Genomic DNA, 17,618 nt, shown 5'->3' on the forward strand with positions numbered 1-17,618 from the left:
CTATCTCCAGGTCATGTAGACCCTGGTAGGTTACCCTTGGTCTGAACACTCTCCTTCTCCTCCGAGGCCTGCGGTGGTTGTCGGCATCATCCTCCACAACACCGTCAGTCTCTAACACATGCTGATGAATCACAGCTATGGCAGCTCCCAACATGTACATTTTAAAAGTTCCCATGTGTTTACACCTATGGTGCGGTGTTTGGGAATACACAGGTGTGTGTTGGGTGCTTTCACACTTTATACTATTGTGCTGTGAACACCGATGATGTCATAGGGTGTGTATGTACGATCGTAGCTACAGGTTATCTTATGTGTTTTACTGCCGGAACTACTATTGTGGTGCCTTTGGTGTTGAATTACATTTGCCTGCCGTGGATTACCTCTTGACCTTCCCTTTACATTTCTGCACGTTGCACCTACCATTTTCTGGCGTGCATCCTGCAGCCTACTTTCATTTGTACTTTCCTGGACCTGGCACATCTTGCGTTATGTGTGCTACTGCCGGTCTGCTGTCGGTTTGCTTTGCTCTGCTGTGTCAGGTCTCCTATCTTTGCAATCCAATACCTCCCCTCCTTTCTTTGCATTCCAATGCCTCCCCTATCCTGTTTTGCAGGTTTCTGCAAGCAGACTTGTCAGCTGCCGTCGATTGGCCTTCGTGGGTTGATTGGTGCTGATTGCTCATTAGTACTCCAATTACCCTACTTCCGCATTTCCTTCTATTCTTCCCCTGACCTTCCTGTTTCTGCTATTGTTTGTGACACGTGCGTCCGATTACTGGGGTTTGGGCATGTTTTCATCCTCGTACACATGCGCTTTTGGGCACCATGTGTGCTCTCAGCTAAACGATTCCTCCCCACCCCTGTCCTGCAGCTTTGCTTAGCAACGGACAGGCCAGATTTGCAATGCTCCAATGTGCTTACTGCTACGGTGGCACACCCCTCTGCTGATGTCATGTATCTCCTCTGAGCCACTCCTTGGTGTTATACCGCTGCGCCGTATGGTACAACCTTCATCCGGCGGGACATTTGCGATTCAGTATTATCTGCCTCATTTGCATGGCATTGACTACTAATTCATAGTTACCAAGCCGAACACTATCGCAGGCCCTTAGCAACCCTTGCACCTTGGTTGTGGTGTTCCATGCCTACCATTGTGTATTATGCTGTAAACCTGATTTCTATTATGTTGCGATTTTATGACATTTTTATATTATTTCTTTATGTTACAGCTTCCGCACACATGTCCTGCGGTTGTGCTGTGCTACTGTGGACATGACATTAAATGTTGTTATTTACGTGTTGTGCATCTTTTCTTATGCCATTGGCTGTGTATTTCGCCATTGGCATATGTTAACGTTGTGATACCTGGCTCTGGCCGTCTTCCATAGCTCCGATGTTCTGTTTGGGAAAATGTAAACCGTGTTTTTTGGTTTACATTTCCGTGGGCTTACGCTACGCCTGCACCACTTCATGAATCACTATATGCCTTCATTTGCATGGTGCGACACTGCACATGGGGTGATTAGCATACCTACGTCGGGGGCTGTGCAGTTCTGGCGTATGCCGGTAGTGCACGTGGAATTGGATCGTACCTGAATCGCTCGACGGCCATATTTGGCGTTATACCGCCTACGCTATGCCTGCGCCTGGCGCAAGCTTCATGAATCCCGGGGAGAGAGAATCAGAAGGCATTAAGAATTTTTGTCTCGATCATCCAATTCACATCACTCTGCCTGTTTTCTTATGTAAGTTATCTTAGAGTTGTGTTTTATTTTAGATTAGCTAGGAACTATTAAGATTAGACTGTTTTTCTGTGATGTCAGAACTGTACTACTGATTTATTTTAAGTATTTCTGTATGATCCCTGAACTCTTTTGACTAGCACTGTGTAGTAGAAAGTATTGTCTTGTGGTTTTAATTATTTATTATTAAATATTTTAAAACCTTTAACTGTGGCTGGTTTGTGTAGAGATAATTTAAGCTCTAGAGTACATTGCATATTTATAGAGTTTACTGTCCAAGTCACTCCAAATAAGCTTTGACTGTTTAGTCACATCTAACAATTGGATAATAATATTGCACAGTAATAATTGGACACCCCTTTAAGGGCCTTTGAGTAGCTGATAATATTAGTGGGTGGTGGCCAGTGGAACTATTGTATAGTCTGGGAGAAAGGGGCACAGGTGGAGAACCTGTGCCAGCCTTCCCCGGGAATGTCTGTGTGGTTGTATAAACTCTTATCTCAAAGTGCATGTGTGTGTGTCAGCTACTTGGGCAGGGACACGAAGCACTGGTTGGACAGAGAGAGTGCTAGAGGTTTTAGCTTGCCCACTAGGCTGAGATCTGGACCCTATAGCTGTGCCAGTGGGGAGTCTTACTGGGGACCTGGAGAGCAAGGGAGTGACCAGCCCCAGACTGACTGTGGTCTCTGTGTGCTCTTAAGGGAAATTGCACTTTACTGAGTGTATTTGTTATCCTTTCTTCATATATGAGATGCCCTCTCTGGTGTTAGTGGTAATGATTGAGGCTCCTTGATTGCAGGACCAGGGCACAGGTGTCACAGTAACCATCTCAAAGGCTGCTGCATCCTAGGGGGAAGACAATGTCTTATAGTAGAACAACCTCAGTATAACATCTAGTTTTAAACAACTATGCATTTTGCACACTTGTCACTCAATTCAGTGTCCTACTCAGAAAGAGGATGAGCATATGTGAAGCTTGTCATTCAGTTACCTGTTAAATGATTTCTGCTTTTATAAATCCCAGCAGCACTGAAGTCATTTTTTCCTGTTGTTTTTTTTTTGCCTCAATACCTGCCAAACACTGATCTCCTTTATTGGTCTTGAGCTACCTCCTTCCTCTCTGTCCCCAGCACTGAGGTGACAACCATCCAGATTGGATGTCATCCAGGCAGTCATGGAGGTGGTTTGTGCCATCAAACACATCTAGGCAAGGAGGACATTTCTATTGAGTACCTAACCCTGCCTCTAGTAGCTGATGTGAGAACCGGTATCATTGAGGGAGGCACTACGTCTTCTACAAGCATACGTGTGTGCATTCTGTCCATAATCTTATTAGGACTACAATCAGTGTCATGGGATCACCAAGCTCATGTCTTGAGTTCTAGCTGTTCTAATACTATACAATCCTTTGTTTGCACAGTGGCAATCATCCTGCCAAAAATGGTCAGTCAGTCCTCCCTCAAGAAAGGTGAGCTTGCATTGGCCATTCACTCCTACCCTCCACTGCCCAGCTGTTGCAGCACAGAATCTAGTATTTAAGTTTGGACTACCTTGGCCATCATTAGGGTATTATCCCTCCATGCCACACAAGTGAGCACTACAGAAGACAAGTTTTAATGATTGACAATAGATATGCAGAACTGTCAACAAAATTTAACCTATAAACTGTGGGTTTTTTTTTTTTTTCTTTCTGGCAAAGACCTTTGTTAGTAGTTCTCAAATGATCCGTGGTAAATAGGGTTTTGACATTTTTAAGACATCGCCTTTAGTCAAATATTTTACCATGTTAGGTATTTCATTTATTCCTCTATGGAATCATAACATTAATTTCAAGGAATCAATAGATACATTTCTATACACACTTGCACACATGTGCACACATGCACACCGACATACAAACACACACACATGCTCCTGTGCACATGTTTAGCAGCATTGCATGACAGATTTCATTTTATCTCATTTTTTTATTTATATTTCTTAGCTAGAGCAGAGCTCCGATCCCCATGAACCTATTCCAGACTCAGCCCAAACAGCAGTGTCTGGTTAAGAAATTTGCTCAGAGTCACATAATAGGCAGATGGATGCAGGGGAATCAAACCTTGGAACACATAATCATCTCTTTAACAACTCATAGACTTACTCTACTATGACTAGTCAATGGCACACTCCATGTAAGTAGACTAGAAGAGTCAAACCCTTCACAGTGCTTACCCAGTGAAACTATGGGTGCCAAAAAATAAATAAAATCACTTTTTATAGGAGGCTAAGTCTCTCATCCCTGCACCTTCCATATGAGAGATTTCACCCTTCACACAACATTAGTCCAAGGCTGCATAGCATCTGGAAAAACAGAAAACATACAGTAAGGATGAAAAATGGCATCACAGATGTGATCTCATCAGTAGTGACACTGCCCTCTCTTTCTCTATCCCCCCATATATGTATGTGTGTGTGTGTGTGTGTGTGTGTGTGTGTGTGTGTGTGTGTGTGTGTGTGTGTGTGTGTGTGTGTGTGTGTGTGTGTGTGTGTGTTTATGTATACCTATATCTATCTATATGTATTCATATATATATATATATATATATATATATATATATATATATATATATATATATATATATATATATATATATATATATATATATATAGATAGATTGATAGATAGATAAATAGATATGGGTCTAGGACATTTCACTGAATGCACATTTCACTGAAAGTCAAATTAGTGTACACTTTTCACTGAAAGCTCAATTCACTGAAAAACATTTCACTGAAAGTTATATATCACCTTTTCCCCACTGTAGTGCGACCCTGGGGTTAGTATATATAGTAAGAGGTGTGAGGGGGCACCACATTTGGGGGGGGGGAGTAGCCCCCCACATATTTTAAATATTTGAACTATATACATGGCTACTTGCTATTCCAGTATATTACTTTTCCCAAACATAATATAATATACGCCCCCCACACCTCCTTACTATACACATATATATATATATATATATATATATATATATATATATATATATATATATATATATATATATATATATATATATATATATATATATATATATATACTAACTCCAGGGTCGCACTACAGTGGGGAAAAGGTGATATATAACTTTCAGTGAAATGTGTTTCAGTGAATTGTACTTTCAGTGATTTGTGTTCAGTCATTTGAGTTTCAGTGAAATGTCCTAAACCCATATATATATATATATATATATATATATATATATATATATATATATATATAGAGAGAGAGAGAGAGAGAGAGAGAGCTGGATTCCCTTCACAAGCTCCAAGTTTCAAAACTTCGAATTACAAATGATCGAGACCATAAGCTCCAAGTTTTGAAACTTTAAACGTTTTGAATGGAGATCGCTGTACAGCGCGAGATTGGAAACTTACCATTTTCCTCACTGTAGTGCGATCTCGGAGTTGGTATATTTATTTATCAGGGGGGTGCAGGGGGTGGGGGGTACAGGGGGGCTTGGCCCTTGCAAAAACATAAAAAAAAATTTTGTTTTTATTTTTTTCTATTACAATTTTGAACTTTCAAAACTTCGATCTTATGGTCTTCACCATTTGCAATTCAAAGTTTTAAAATGTCTAGCTTGTGAAGTATATACATATATATATATATATATATATATATATATATAGATAGATAGATACACACACACACACACACATATATATGTATATATATATATATATATATATATATATATATATATATATATATATATACACACACACACACACACACACACACACACACACACACACATACACACATGCATATGTATGTGTATGTGCGTGAGTATCTGTGTGAGTATATATGAATTTATGCTGATTCATTAAAATCCACAAGCATCAAAACAAAAACAAAAAAAAAAACAGGTGATCAACTTTTGAAAATCAGCATACTGAAAAATCCAAAACATCAAAAAATAAAAAGTTTCCTTTTGTGATTTCATAGTGAAAAATCCTACCACTAAATTCAAATGCACTTTAGGTGAATAGTGGTGGTGTTACAGAAAGTGTTTTTGTTTCTAAGGTAAGATGTAGGATTGGGATTGCAGGTAGGGATTGCATATATTTGCAAGGATGGACAGGGGTGCTTATTAATGTGTGTTAACCTTAAGTCTTACCCTGCCCCTAACCCCAATTGTATGTGTTACCTTTGAAAAACTCTTTCTGTAACACTAGCACTACACAGGACACTCAGGCACACACAATATACAACATCACAAATGCACAGCACTAAATCCATCCCATTACTTTACCCATATTCTAACCCTAACCCACAAACACTCACAGGTGCACTTCCACCACAATATCAAAACGTTTCTGTATCTCCAAACACTCAACACTGCAATCCCAAATCACACTTAACATTACCCGCACACTCTGGGAGATTCAAGAAGAAACTGCTGTACCTTTCCCCAATTCAGCAATTGCCCTTGCACAGTGCTGCATGGTCCTTGAACACAAAAACATGCAGCACCACAAAGGGTTGGTCCCGAGGCTGCACTGAATGCTAATGAGGCATTCCAAGGGGAAGACATATGCTAATTAGCCATGTGTTTTCTCTCCAAGATAACCTCCAGGAAGGCATTTATGAAATTATTGAGCTGTGTAAATAAGCATGACCATTCCCAACCCACTGCGGCATTTGGCAGTGCTCAACCAGCAGCCACAAAAATGAGGATTGATCCCTAACCATCAGGGATTACTCTTTAAAGTGCATAATGACATCAACGGCAGTACAGGGATTGAGGTTGGGGACTCTTTAAAGTGCATAATGACATCAACGGCAGTACAGGGATTGAGGCTGGGTGCTCTTTAAAGTGCATAATGACATAAACGGCAGTACAGGGATTGAGGCTCTGGGCTCTTTAAAGTGCATAATGACATCAACGGCAGTACAGGGATTGAGGCTGGGGGCTCTTTAAAGTGCATAATGACATCAACAGCAGTATAGGGATTGAGGCTGAGGGCTCTTTAAAGTGCATAATGACATCGACGGTAGTACAGGGATTGAGGATGGGGGCTCTTTAAAGTGCATAATGACATCAACGGTAGTACAGGGATTGAGGCTGGGGGCTCTTTAAAGTGCATAATGACATCAACGGCAGTACAGGGATTGAGGCTGGGGGCTCTCTAAAGTGCATAATGACATCAACGGCAGTACAGGGATTGAGGCTGGGGGCTCTTTAAAGTGCACAATGACATCAACGGCAGTACAGGGATTGAGGCTGGGGGCTCTTTAAAGTGCATAATGACATCAACAGCAGTATAGGGATTGAGGCTGAGGGCTCTTTAAAGTGCATAATGACATCAACTGTAGTACAGGGATTGAGGATGGGGGCTCTTTAAAGTGCATAATGACATCAACGGTAGTACAGGGATTGAGGCTGGGGGCTCTTTAAAGTGCATAATGACATCAACGGCAGTACAGGGATTGAGGCTGGGGGCTCTCTAAAGTGCATAATGACATCAACGGCAGTACAGGGATTGAGGCTGGGGGCTCTTTAAAGTGCACAATGTCATCAACGGCAGTACAGGGATTGAGGCTGGGGGCTCTTTAAAGTGCATAATGACATCAACGGCAGTACAGGCATTGAGGCTGGGGGCTCTTTAAAGTGCATAATGACATCAACGGTAGTACAGGGATTGAGGCTGGGGGGATGAACTAGGCACCAGGGTCTACTCTTTAAATTGCCATAAATGGAACCAATAGTAGTACAGGGCTTGAGGGGGATGAGAACCACTGGACACCAAGGAATACTCTTAAAAGTGTCTTAGCAGCACCACCATCATAAAGGTGAGGGTACACTAGACAACCAGAGCCTTATATAACCAGTAAAATATATAGCATAATCACACTTCATTTATTAATGGGATGGGAGGGAACCACAGGAGGATGGATAGGATAGGGAGAGGTAGCAGGACTGTGGTGTGTGTGGGTTTGTGAACTTGTGTGTGTGACATGAGTGACTGGGGGGATGATGCCACTTCCAGCCACATGTTGTGGTTGTTAATGTGATTCAGAGGCATGCAGATTAACTGATAATGCAGTTTTACCTCATCATAGCTAATGTCTCTCTGAATTACAAATGGGCATGTTGTTGGAGAAAGGCCTTTTGGCTCATGCGATTTCAAGAATTCATGGATTGATCTTCCTTCATTTGATGTCTGTACCACTGAGTGATAGGTGCTGCTCCAAGCCATTCACTCTGTTGTAGAACTGATGAATCAAAAAAGTAAACAGTACATCTCTCTCTCTCTCTCTCTCTCTCTCCATATATATATATATATATATATATATATATATATATATATGTATAATGAATATGATTATATCATCAAATATTGAACACTACAAAGAGCAAACAAAAAAGAGCAACCGTTTTACAGGAAATCTAAAATGATCAAAAATAAAACTGTTTGCAGGGGGTAAAATGCCCTGCAACCACCCCACACCTCTTGCTAATTATATATACCAACTCCAAAATCACACAACAGTGGAGCAAGGACAAATTCCCAGACCTGCTACAATGAGATCTTGCCCAAAAAACAATTGGCAGGCAGAAATACAAGTAAAAATTAGTGTTTTCTCTTGTCATCCTTTGCCCTTCAGAACTGTGACAAAAATTATTCGCACTTGTGAATTGCAACCATCAATGATTATAAACTTAGGCTTTGCCTGTCTGCTAAATTATATGACATTTTACATGTCCTTTACTCCCACTTAAGTATATTAGTAAGGAACTTCCTATCTGCACTAAACATAATGAGAATTTTAAAACTAAATTCATGTGGCGGGATATCCACAGAAATAAACTACATAACAAGAGATATAAATTACTTAATCTTATAATCTATGTATTGAGCCCTTACTGGTGAAATAAGAGGAATTTAAGAGGACATCAAGATGGGAAAACTTAAGAATAATTGAGTTGTCAAAAGGTATGGGGGAAGAGACCCTGTGCAGTTTATTGATGAGTAGGTGTGGTAAATAACAAATCATTGTCAATAAATTGACAGTCAAATAGACTGAGTGCATGGAGTGGGCAGATTGCTGATTTGAGAGTATAGAGTAAACCACTTGTTGCAGGCAAAGGACAACCACAAAAGACTTATTTAACCATGTTAAAAATCTTAGACACAATGCCCAGCAACCTGAAGAACAAATAGTAAATAATACTGGGTACCTGGACCCAGGGGCCATAGCCGAGCTACTAGCCAATAATATTTATCTCTAGCTTTACTTCCCTCCCATTATATTCCCTGATTTCATACCAGCCTCTAACCCCCCATCAGATCTCTCAAGAAGTCATTATCCAAGCCCAACAACAATGCTCTATGGAGCTGGATAATGTGCTGGGCTGTTTACTGGTCAGCCTGAAACAGGATTGGTCACTCTACAAAGGCTATGCTATAACAGCCTTCAAACAGGTTTTGCCCCAGATAACTGGACGACAGTTGCTGTAAATTCTCTTGTACAAAGTTGGAGTGTCAACAGACCCCAGAAATTATAGACCCATAAGTCTGACCAACTTCATCTGTAAGGATACATAAAGGATCAATATGGAAGTAATAAATAAGACATAGCTAGACAACAAACATCCAACCAAAGCCAGTTCAGATTTGTCAAGAGAAGATTCTGCCTACTTAACCTAGTTGACTTCTTTGAAAAGGTTACTGAAGCAATGGATCAGGGCAAATCAGTATGCAAAGCACAGACATTGAAAAGGTGGTTGATACTATCCCACATTCAGGTATCATAGATAAGCTATCACAGCCAAATGTTAATCCCTATGTAACTCATGTGATAGCAAACAGAACTCAGAAAATTAAGGTGGGCTGCTTTACCTCCTCCAGAAGACTTGTCATGTGGTATATCCCAGGGTTGGGTCCTTGGGACACTGTTCTTTGGCATTTACTTCTCAGAGGTAAAGTTTAAGGTTATGGATTTATGGCTATCCAAGTTTCCAGATGACTGCAAACTTGGTGCCATCATAAATTCCCCAGAGGATACCAAGATTCTCCAAGAGGGCCTTTCCCAAACCAGTAGCTGGTGTCAAAACCATGTACTAAAACTGAATTCTGGAAATATATAATAGTATTCTTTGACAAGCAAAAAGTAACTTGTAAAGATCATGATGACAACAAACCCCTGAAAACTGATCCAGTAGTTAGGGATCTAGAACCTACGTAAACAATTAGCTGTCCATCGATTACCATGTGTCCACTATTGTAAGAAAGTGTTTTTTCTTTGTGTGATATCCCCACTCTGGGCCAGAAATCAAAGAACCTGAATCCTCACCACTGACACTGGAGAAAGACATTCACTTGTAATACAAATGGATACACTCAGTATTTCCAGATGCAAACCTATCTCATTGAGCACAATTTTCCTTACAAGCACACAGGGCACACACTCAGCCCGGGGTCTGGGTGTCTCTACCTGTCTCCCTCTAGGTCCCCAGTAAGACTCCCCATTGGCACAGCTGTAGGGTTAGGTCCTCAGCTGAGTGTCCAAGACAAGTCCTCCTGTACCCCCTCTGTGAAACCAGTGCTTCATGTCCCTGCTCCACCAAGTAGCTGACACACTCTTTCAGATTTAATTTTCACGCACACACACACACACACACACACACACACACACACACACACACACACACACACACACACACACACACACACACACACACACACATGCTTGGGAAAGGCTGGTACAGATTTACTAGCTATACCACCTTCTGTCCAGACTATGAGGTAGTTTGACTGCCACCATTCAGTTACTAAAATGCTCTTAAAAGGGTATCCACTTATACTGAGTGAAATTAATGTTAATACCAATGGTAATGTTGACCAAACAGCCAGGTTTTCAGGAGTGGCCAGAGTTACCACCAAATAAGTATATGCAAATACTCTCAAAACTTAAATAGTTTCCAAAAAGGACCAGCCACAGTGGAAATTTTAAATATATTTAATAATAAATAATAAAATAACATGAAAATACTAAATATCTATTTACAGTAAACGCCAGAGTTTGAGTCACAGGAAATATTAAAAATAACATAGCTGGAAAGAGACACACATTTACAGAAAAAAATTGCTTAAGTATTCTCACTATATTTTCCTGACTAATCTAAAGAATTACTGTTTCTACTTATGGAATTGAGCAAGACAAGATGGGTGAGTGGTTCTTGCTGTCAGATCCAAACCAGAATGCAGAATGCTGACAGTGATCTCCTACTAATATCTAAATATTATTTCTGGCTTACAGAATGACATCACACATATCTGGTCATCTGATTCTGTTTCCAGCACTATCCCGCATCACTAGAAGCTGCCAGGGTTTAGCACCTATGTGCTATAATACACACTAGACCTTTAGCTAAGTTTTATTAAAGCATTTGGAAGCCATAAAACAATGAAACCATTCCACTCTTCCAACAGGAACTACAACCTATTCTCTAGAACCGACATTGCATCTCTAGTTCCATTCAAACCTGTGGGGTAACATCTTTATAGTTTAACCCAAAACGTAATTTAATTTCAGATGTATTTTAAAGTTTGAGATTAACCTCTTCTCTTCCGATCCTCTGTTAAAAAATATATATATTTAATTCAGTTACAATAGTACATGCACATTTCTTTTCCTTCCACCAGATGCACTGTTGATGCATTTTAACACAAGCAAACCTCACAAATACATTTTCAGCACAAGCATCAGGACAAATCAGTTTGATACACAAATGACATATAATTATTTACAAAATTGCAGCTAGCTGTGCATGTTACACATCCACTGCCCTACTTCTCCTGACATGGCTGGTAGTACCACCTATCAACATATCTCCCCCTTTGAAGACTCAAGCTAGTTTTTCAAGTGCCCTTGAGAAATGTTGCCTGAGAGAAATGAGCCTATCTGGAATACATTCTCCCATACCATGTCTGGAAAGCCCAACTACACTGGCATTGCTAACCCCACTATGGTGCTACACTGTCATATATGCCTGCAACTGTAGACTCCACCATAGTAACTTGGCATTTTGCTGGTTGGCTCGATGTAGCCATAGATCTCCCTCAGACTCCTCCTTAATCTGCCTTGTGCAAAAACTTAGCACAGGGGCCTCCATATCATGCTAAGGTTTCATTATGTTAACATCGTAGAATTTGTTCTCATGCCTCCTGCCTAGCTTACACATTGAAGGGTCCCTCCCAAGCTGCCTGCAGGTTATTGTGTCTAATAGCAATGAGAACCATAACATGCTGTCCCACAGCATACTCTCTGACTTGAGCATGCCTGTCAAACAAGACTTATTTCTGTTGTTGGCCTCCTGTCAGGTTCTCCTAGGCCAAGCCCAGGAGCTCCCTAAGCCTTATTCTGAGGTTTAGGATGTATAACACAACAGACTCCTTGTGGGATTCATATTCACATTCCCACTCATCATGAATCAAATCTAAAGGTCCCCTCACCATATGCCCATACAGCAACTCAAAGGGTGGAAAAAAACCTATGGATTCTTGTGGATCCTCTCTGTATGCAAACAGCAGATGGGGTAAATATTTGTCCCACTCTCTCTTAAAGTGGTCTGTAAATGCCCATAGCATGTTTTTAGTGTACAGTTTAACCTCTCCACAAGACCATTAGTCTGGGGATGGTTTAGGTGCTTCATCCCCACAACACTTCCACAGACAAGCCAGAAGGTCTGACATAAAATTGGCACCTCTGTCAGTCAGTAGTTCTCTTGGGAAATCCACCCTGCTGAGCTTGGGGTATTCAGATGCTACATAATATCCATAGCTACCCTCTGAAATTGTGTCTCAATCACAGGCAAAGGCATCAAGGGAGCTTTGACCTTGTATCCTGCCTTGCCTACTTTTTTGGCAATGCTCACAGGTCCTGCAGTACCCTGTTACATCCCTTGCAGTCCCAGGTCAATAAAAGTTCTGCATAATACATCTCTTGGCATGCTTTATGCCCATAAGACCTGCAAACGGCATGTCATTGGCTATGGCCAGAAGTGCCAGATGGTAGGCTCTATGCACAACCAACTGCTGTATTACCTCAGATTCTAGCTCTCCCTCAGGGGTCCACTGTCCATACAGTAACCCTTTGTTCCAGTATACAGACTCCTCTTTTTCTTGAGAATCAGATGCCTCCCTATCTACCTTCCTCAAGCCTCTTAGTGTAGGGTCTGAGAGCTGAGACTGTCTCAGCTCTACTTTTGTGACTCGTCCCAGCTCCCCTTCCACAGAAAGTATGGTATCCTCTGACAGCAGTGCCTCACTGTTAGCCTGGGTACTACCACTCTCCTCTGCCCTTACTCAGTCCAAGGGAACATCAGCACCTACTAGCATCTGTGGCTCACCTTCAGAATGAAAGCTACAGGGTAGCTCCCTCCCTGAAATAGCTACACCACCAGTCCTGGCTTCAGGTGTGATGTCTGTCTGGGTCTCCCCTAGGTAACCAGACCCACATGCCTATCTCCAAGCTGGACTGCATGTAACTGCATGCAGGCAAGGTACTGCATTATTAAAATCATTCCCTATTAGGAAGTCTGCAGGGATATCCTCAAACACACCTACTTGATTGCTTCCTTTTCCACCCTCCCAGTCAAGGTGAACCCTGGCCAAAGCCATTTGGAATGGGGTTCCTCCAAAAGCTCTCACTGGTGTGGGCTGCCCAAGCATGTACTGTTCCTACTTAATCACTGCAGACTTCACAGTGGTTATGTCAGAGGCTGTATCTCTCTTAGCAGTGGCCTGTTTTCCGAGCACTAAGATAGGATATAACCTCTTGTGATAGTTTGGTTACCCTGTTGTGTCCAGACAACTTACCACTGACATGCTCTTATTCCCACATGCTGGTTCATCCACCTTTTTTTCCTCACCTTGCCTCCATGGATATTTGTATGATACATGGGCCCACTGGTTACATTTAAAGCATTTAATCCTTGGTCCTGGCCTTATACCCAAACTAGTGGCTTTCCCTGTTACTGGTGGATTCTGTTGGGGTGGTTTAGGCTGCCCACCATGGCCTCCCTTATATCCATGTGCAGCACTTGGTATCCTGTTCTTGTGCAGTGATGCCCTGCTTGATAAGAACAGATCTCCTTTCTTCCCCAGCTCATCTGCAGAGTTACATTCTTGGTCTGCCAACCAGATACTCATGTCTTCAGGCAAAGTGCTAAGGGCTTGTTCCTTCACCAATTTCTGCCAGCCCTTCAAAAGTGGTGACCTGACACCAACTCATTCCCCTATTAAAATAAGTGCTTAACTCAAAATATCATCACACACACTTTAATCTGCCTTGCGTCTATGCTTACAAAACGTTTTTTTCTGTAAGCTTCAGGTGTTAACGTAAGCATTCAAGTAAATATCTCTTGACTTTTTCATAGTATAAACAATCAATATCAGACAATTTAGAAACAGCAGTTACAGCTTTACCATGGAGTAAGGGGGTCAGGAATCATACCCAGAGCCCTTGGTCAACATTTTACTGTTTACATGCTTTTTCAAATATATGACTAAAACTATCAAAATTATCTCCCTCTGTAAATTGTGAAATACATTTACTAACCGTTATTGCTTCTGTGATTCAGTTATTAACTTCCCCATGACCTCCATGACCCTGGTGAAGAGTCAGTATCTCCTTCTCATGTTGACACTGCTTCTTATTTTCTTCAGCCTCTAAATCCCACAGTCTCTCTCCTGAGTCTACTTTGACCACCTAACTCTGCAGTCTTCCTGCTTTTAATTCCAAACTTTTGGCCTCTAGGTCAAGTCTCTTTAACTCCAGACAGATTTTTAAGTCCTCTGAGGAAAAGGTGAACTGTCCTGTTTCAGAGGGCTGCAAATCCCATCACCAAATTGGTTGTCCTCCTGGTTGCTGGTCTGAGCTGTGACTAAGGCTGAGATCATTTACTCTTTAGTCAGGTTGGCATATACCAGTCCTTTGGCTTCATACACCTTGGCCAATTGGCTCTTTGTCAGCTTGCCATAATCCTCTGCTATCATCTTTGCCTGCTTTCCCTCACTAAACTAAACTAACAAAATAAATAAATAGAACTGTAGTGAAATTAATCTGTGAATGCCTACCTTGTGGCTACTGAGAGAATGTACACCTTTAGTGACAACTTCTTTAAGGCTACAGAAGTTCAATATCCCACAGCTGCCACAAATATGTGATGTCCCCACTCTGAACCAGTAACCAAGGAGCCTGAATCCTTACTACTGACACTGGAGAGGGACATTCACTTGGAATACAAATGGATACACTCAGTATTTCCTGCTGTAGACCTCTCTGCATCAAGCACAATTTCCCTTAAGAGCACATGGGGTACACACTCAGACCAGGGTCTGGGTGTCTCTATCTGCTCTCTCCAGGTCCCCAGTAAGACTCCCCACTGGCACAGCTATAGGGTTAGGTCCTCGTCTGACTGTCCAGGCCAAGTGCTCCAGCATCTTCTCTGTCAAGCCAGTGCTTCGTGCCCCTGCTCTGAGTAGTTCACACACACACCTGAGAAAGGCTGGCATAGATTTACTAGCTATGCCGCCTTCTGTCCAGCCTTTTAGTAATTTCACTGCAACTAGTCAGTTATTATAAGGCTCTTAAAAGGGTATCCAGTCATACTGAGTCAAATTAATACTAATACCAATGGTAATGTTGACCAAACAGCCTGGCTTTCAGGAGTGGCAAGAGTTATTACCAACTAAATCTATGCAAATACTCTCAACGCTTAAATATTTTCTAAAAAGGACCAGCCACAATGGAAAATTTAATATATTTAATAAAAATAATAAAATAACATGAAAATGCTAAATATCTATTTACACTAAATACCAGAGTTTCAGTCTCAGTCACAGGAAATATTAAAAATAACACATCTGGAAAGAGTTGCACAGTTACAGGAAAAAATGCTTAACTATTCTCACTATATCTTCCTGAATAATCTAAATAATTACTGTTCCTTCTTATTAAATAGAGCAAGACAAGATAGGTCAGTGGTCCTTGCTGTCAGATCCAAGACAGAATGCAGAATGCTGAGAGCAATCTCCTACTAATATCTAAATATTACTTCTGGCTTAGAGAATGACATCACACACATCTGGCCATCTGGCTCTGTTTCCCCACACTATCCGCCATAGCTAGAAGCTGTGAGGGTTTATCACCTATAGGCTACAATACACAGTAGGGCCTTTAGCTAAATTTTATTAAAGTATGTGGAAGCCACAAAACAATGAAACCTTTCCACTCTTCCTACAAGAGCTACAGCCTATTCTCCAGCACAGACATTGTGTCTACGGCTCCATTCAAAACTGTGGGATAACATCTTTTTGGCTTAACCCATAAAATAATTTAATTTCAGATATATTTAAAATTTTGAGATTAACTTCTCTTCCAGTCCTCTGTTAAAACATATTTATTGAATTCAGTTACAACAGTACATTTACATTTCTTTTTCTTCCAGCAGGATGCACTGTTAATGCCTTTTAACACAAGAACACCTCACAAATTCATTTTCAGCACAAGCAAATATATAAATCTAGTTTGATGTACAAATGACATATAAGTATTTACAAAATTCCAGCTAGCTGTGCTGGCATATGTTACACATTCACTCCCCCACTTCTCCTGGTATGGCTGGCAATACCTCCTATCATCACACTTTGCATACCTTATTACTAAGGGTATGGCATCCAGGTCCAGGGATGTGATCTTTCCACTGTATTTCACACTCAGGCTAGTCATGGAGTATAGTGCCCCTTTGGTATGTGCCTCTCCAAACATTCGACACAACAAGAATGCCCACAATGCTTTCTTACTAAGAAAATCAAGAACCTAAATCATAAAAGCTATGCAAATCATCTTAAAATCTTGTCCATCCTTTTGCTGTCATACAAGCTTCTGAGGGGAGGTATCTACAGCATGCATAGGGCCTTAACAAACTCTATTCTGTCAGACCTACTACATATTCAAAAGTACAACAGGGGAATACATATCCACTCAAGAGCTTTAAATCTCTTTTGCAACATAAATAGGACATGTTAGAGGGATAGATAAGTATGATAGAGAATATCACTTCTTTGGAATAGTCTTTCTCTTATCATGGAAACAAAGTACTTCTCTTTCACTATTCTTATGTAATCTGGATGAATGGATGGGTGACTAGAAATTCAGCACTGGTTTAGCACCCTTGTCCACCAAGGATGGGGGGATATGTAAATGGCCTGTTCATCTCTGGATTATTTGTACTTAAAATATAAGAGACAAATACTTCAAGGGAATGTATGGCTAGGCTTCTAAAGATCACCTATGCACCTAAATGCCATAGTTAGGAAGAGGGTAGGATGAAAAGGGATTGATATAAAGGGAATTAGTAGAAAGGAAAGACGATTGTAGTAGGCAAAAGAATAGGGCTTTTCTGCAAGTAGTCAAAAGTGTCAGCACAATCTACGGAGGAGAGTGTAGGTTTAAGCTTAGTCCAAGGGTCCTACTGGTTAGGCTGTGAAGGAGTTGCAGGTGTTGCAAACAAGATGGAGGGGGTGGGATGTTATGAATTTATACAAGGAATATGGGGAGATAATCTGATAAAACAAGAATGAATATTTGGGAAGTTAGTAAAGGAGGGAAAGTGCATAGTAGCATTTTTATAGGAGATGAAACTAAAGAGAGGAGAAGTGTAAAATTTAAAATTTAAGTGGTTTCATTTGGTAAAGGTTAGCTTTGCAAAGGGGAGGAAGGGAGGGTATTAGTGAAAGGAAAGGAAAGGAAAGAAAAGGAAGGGAAGGAAAGGAAGACATTTCATAAGGTGGAGAATGGTGATGGTAGGTTAGAAGTGCA

This window comes from Protopterus annectens, chromosome 13.part0 (assembly GCF_019279795.1).
Source record: "Protopterus annectens isolate FY-2018-M chromosome 13.part0, PAN1.0, whole genome shotgun sequence".
Taxonomy (NCBI): domain Eukaryota; kingdom Metazoa; phylum Chordata; order Ceratodontiformes; family Protopteridae; genus Protopterus; species Protopterus annectens.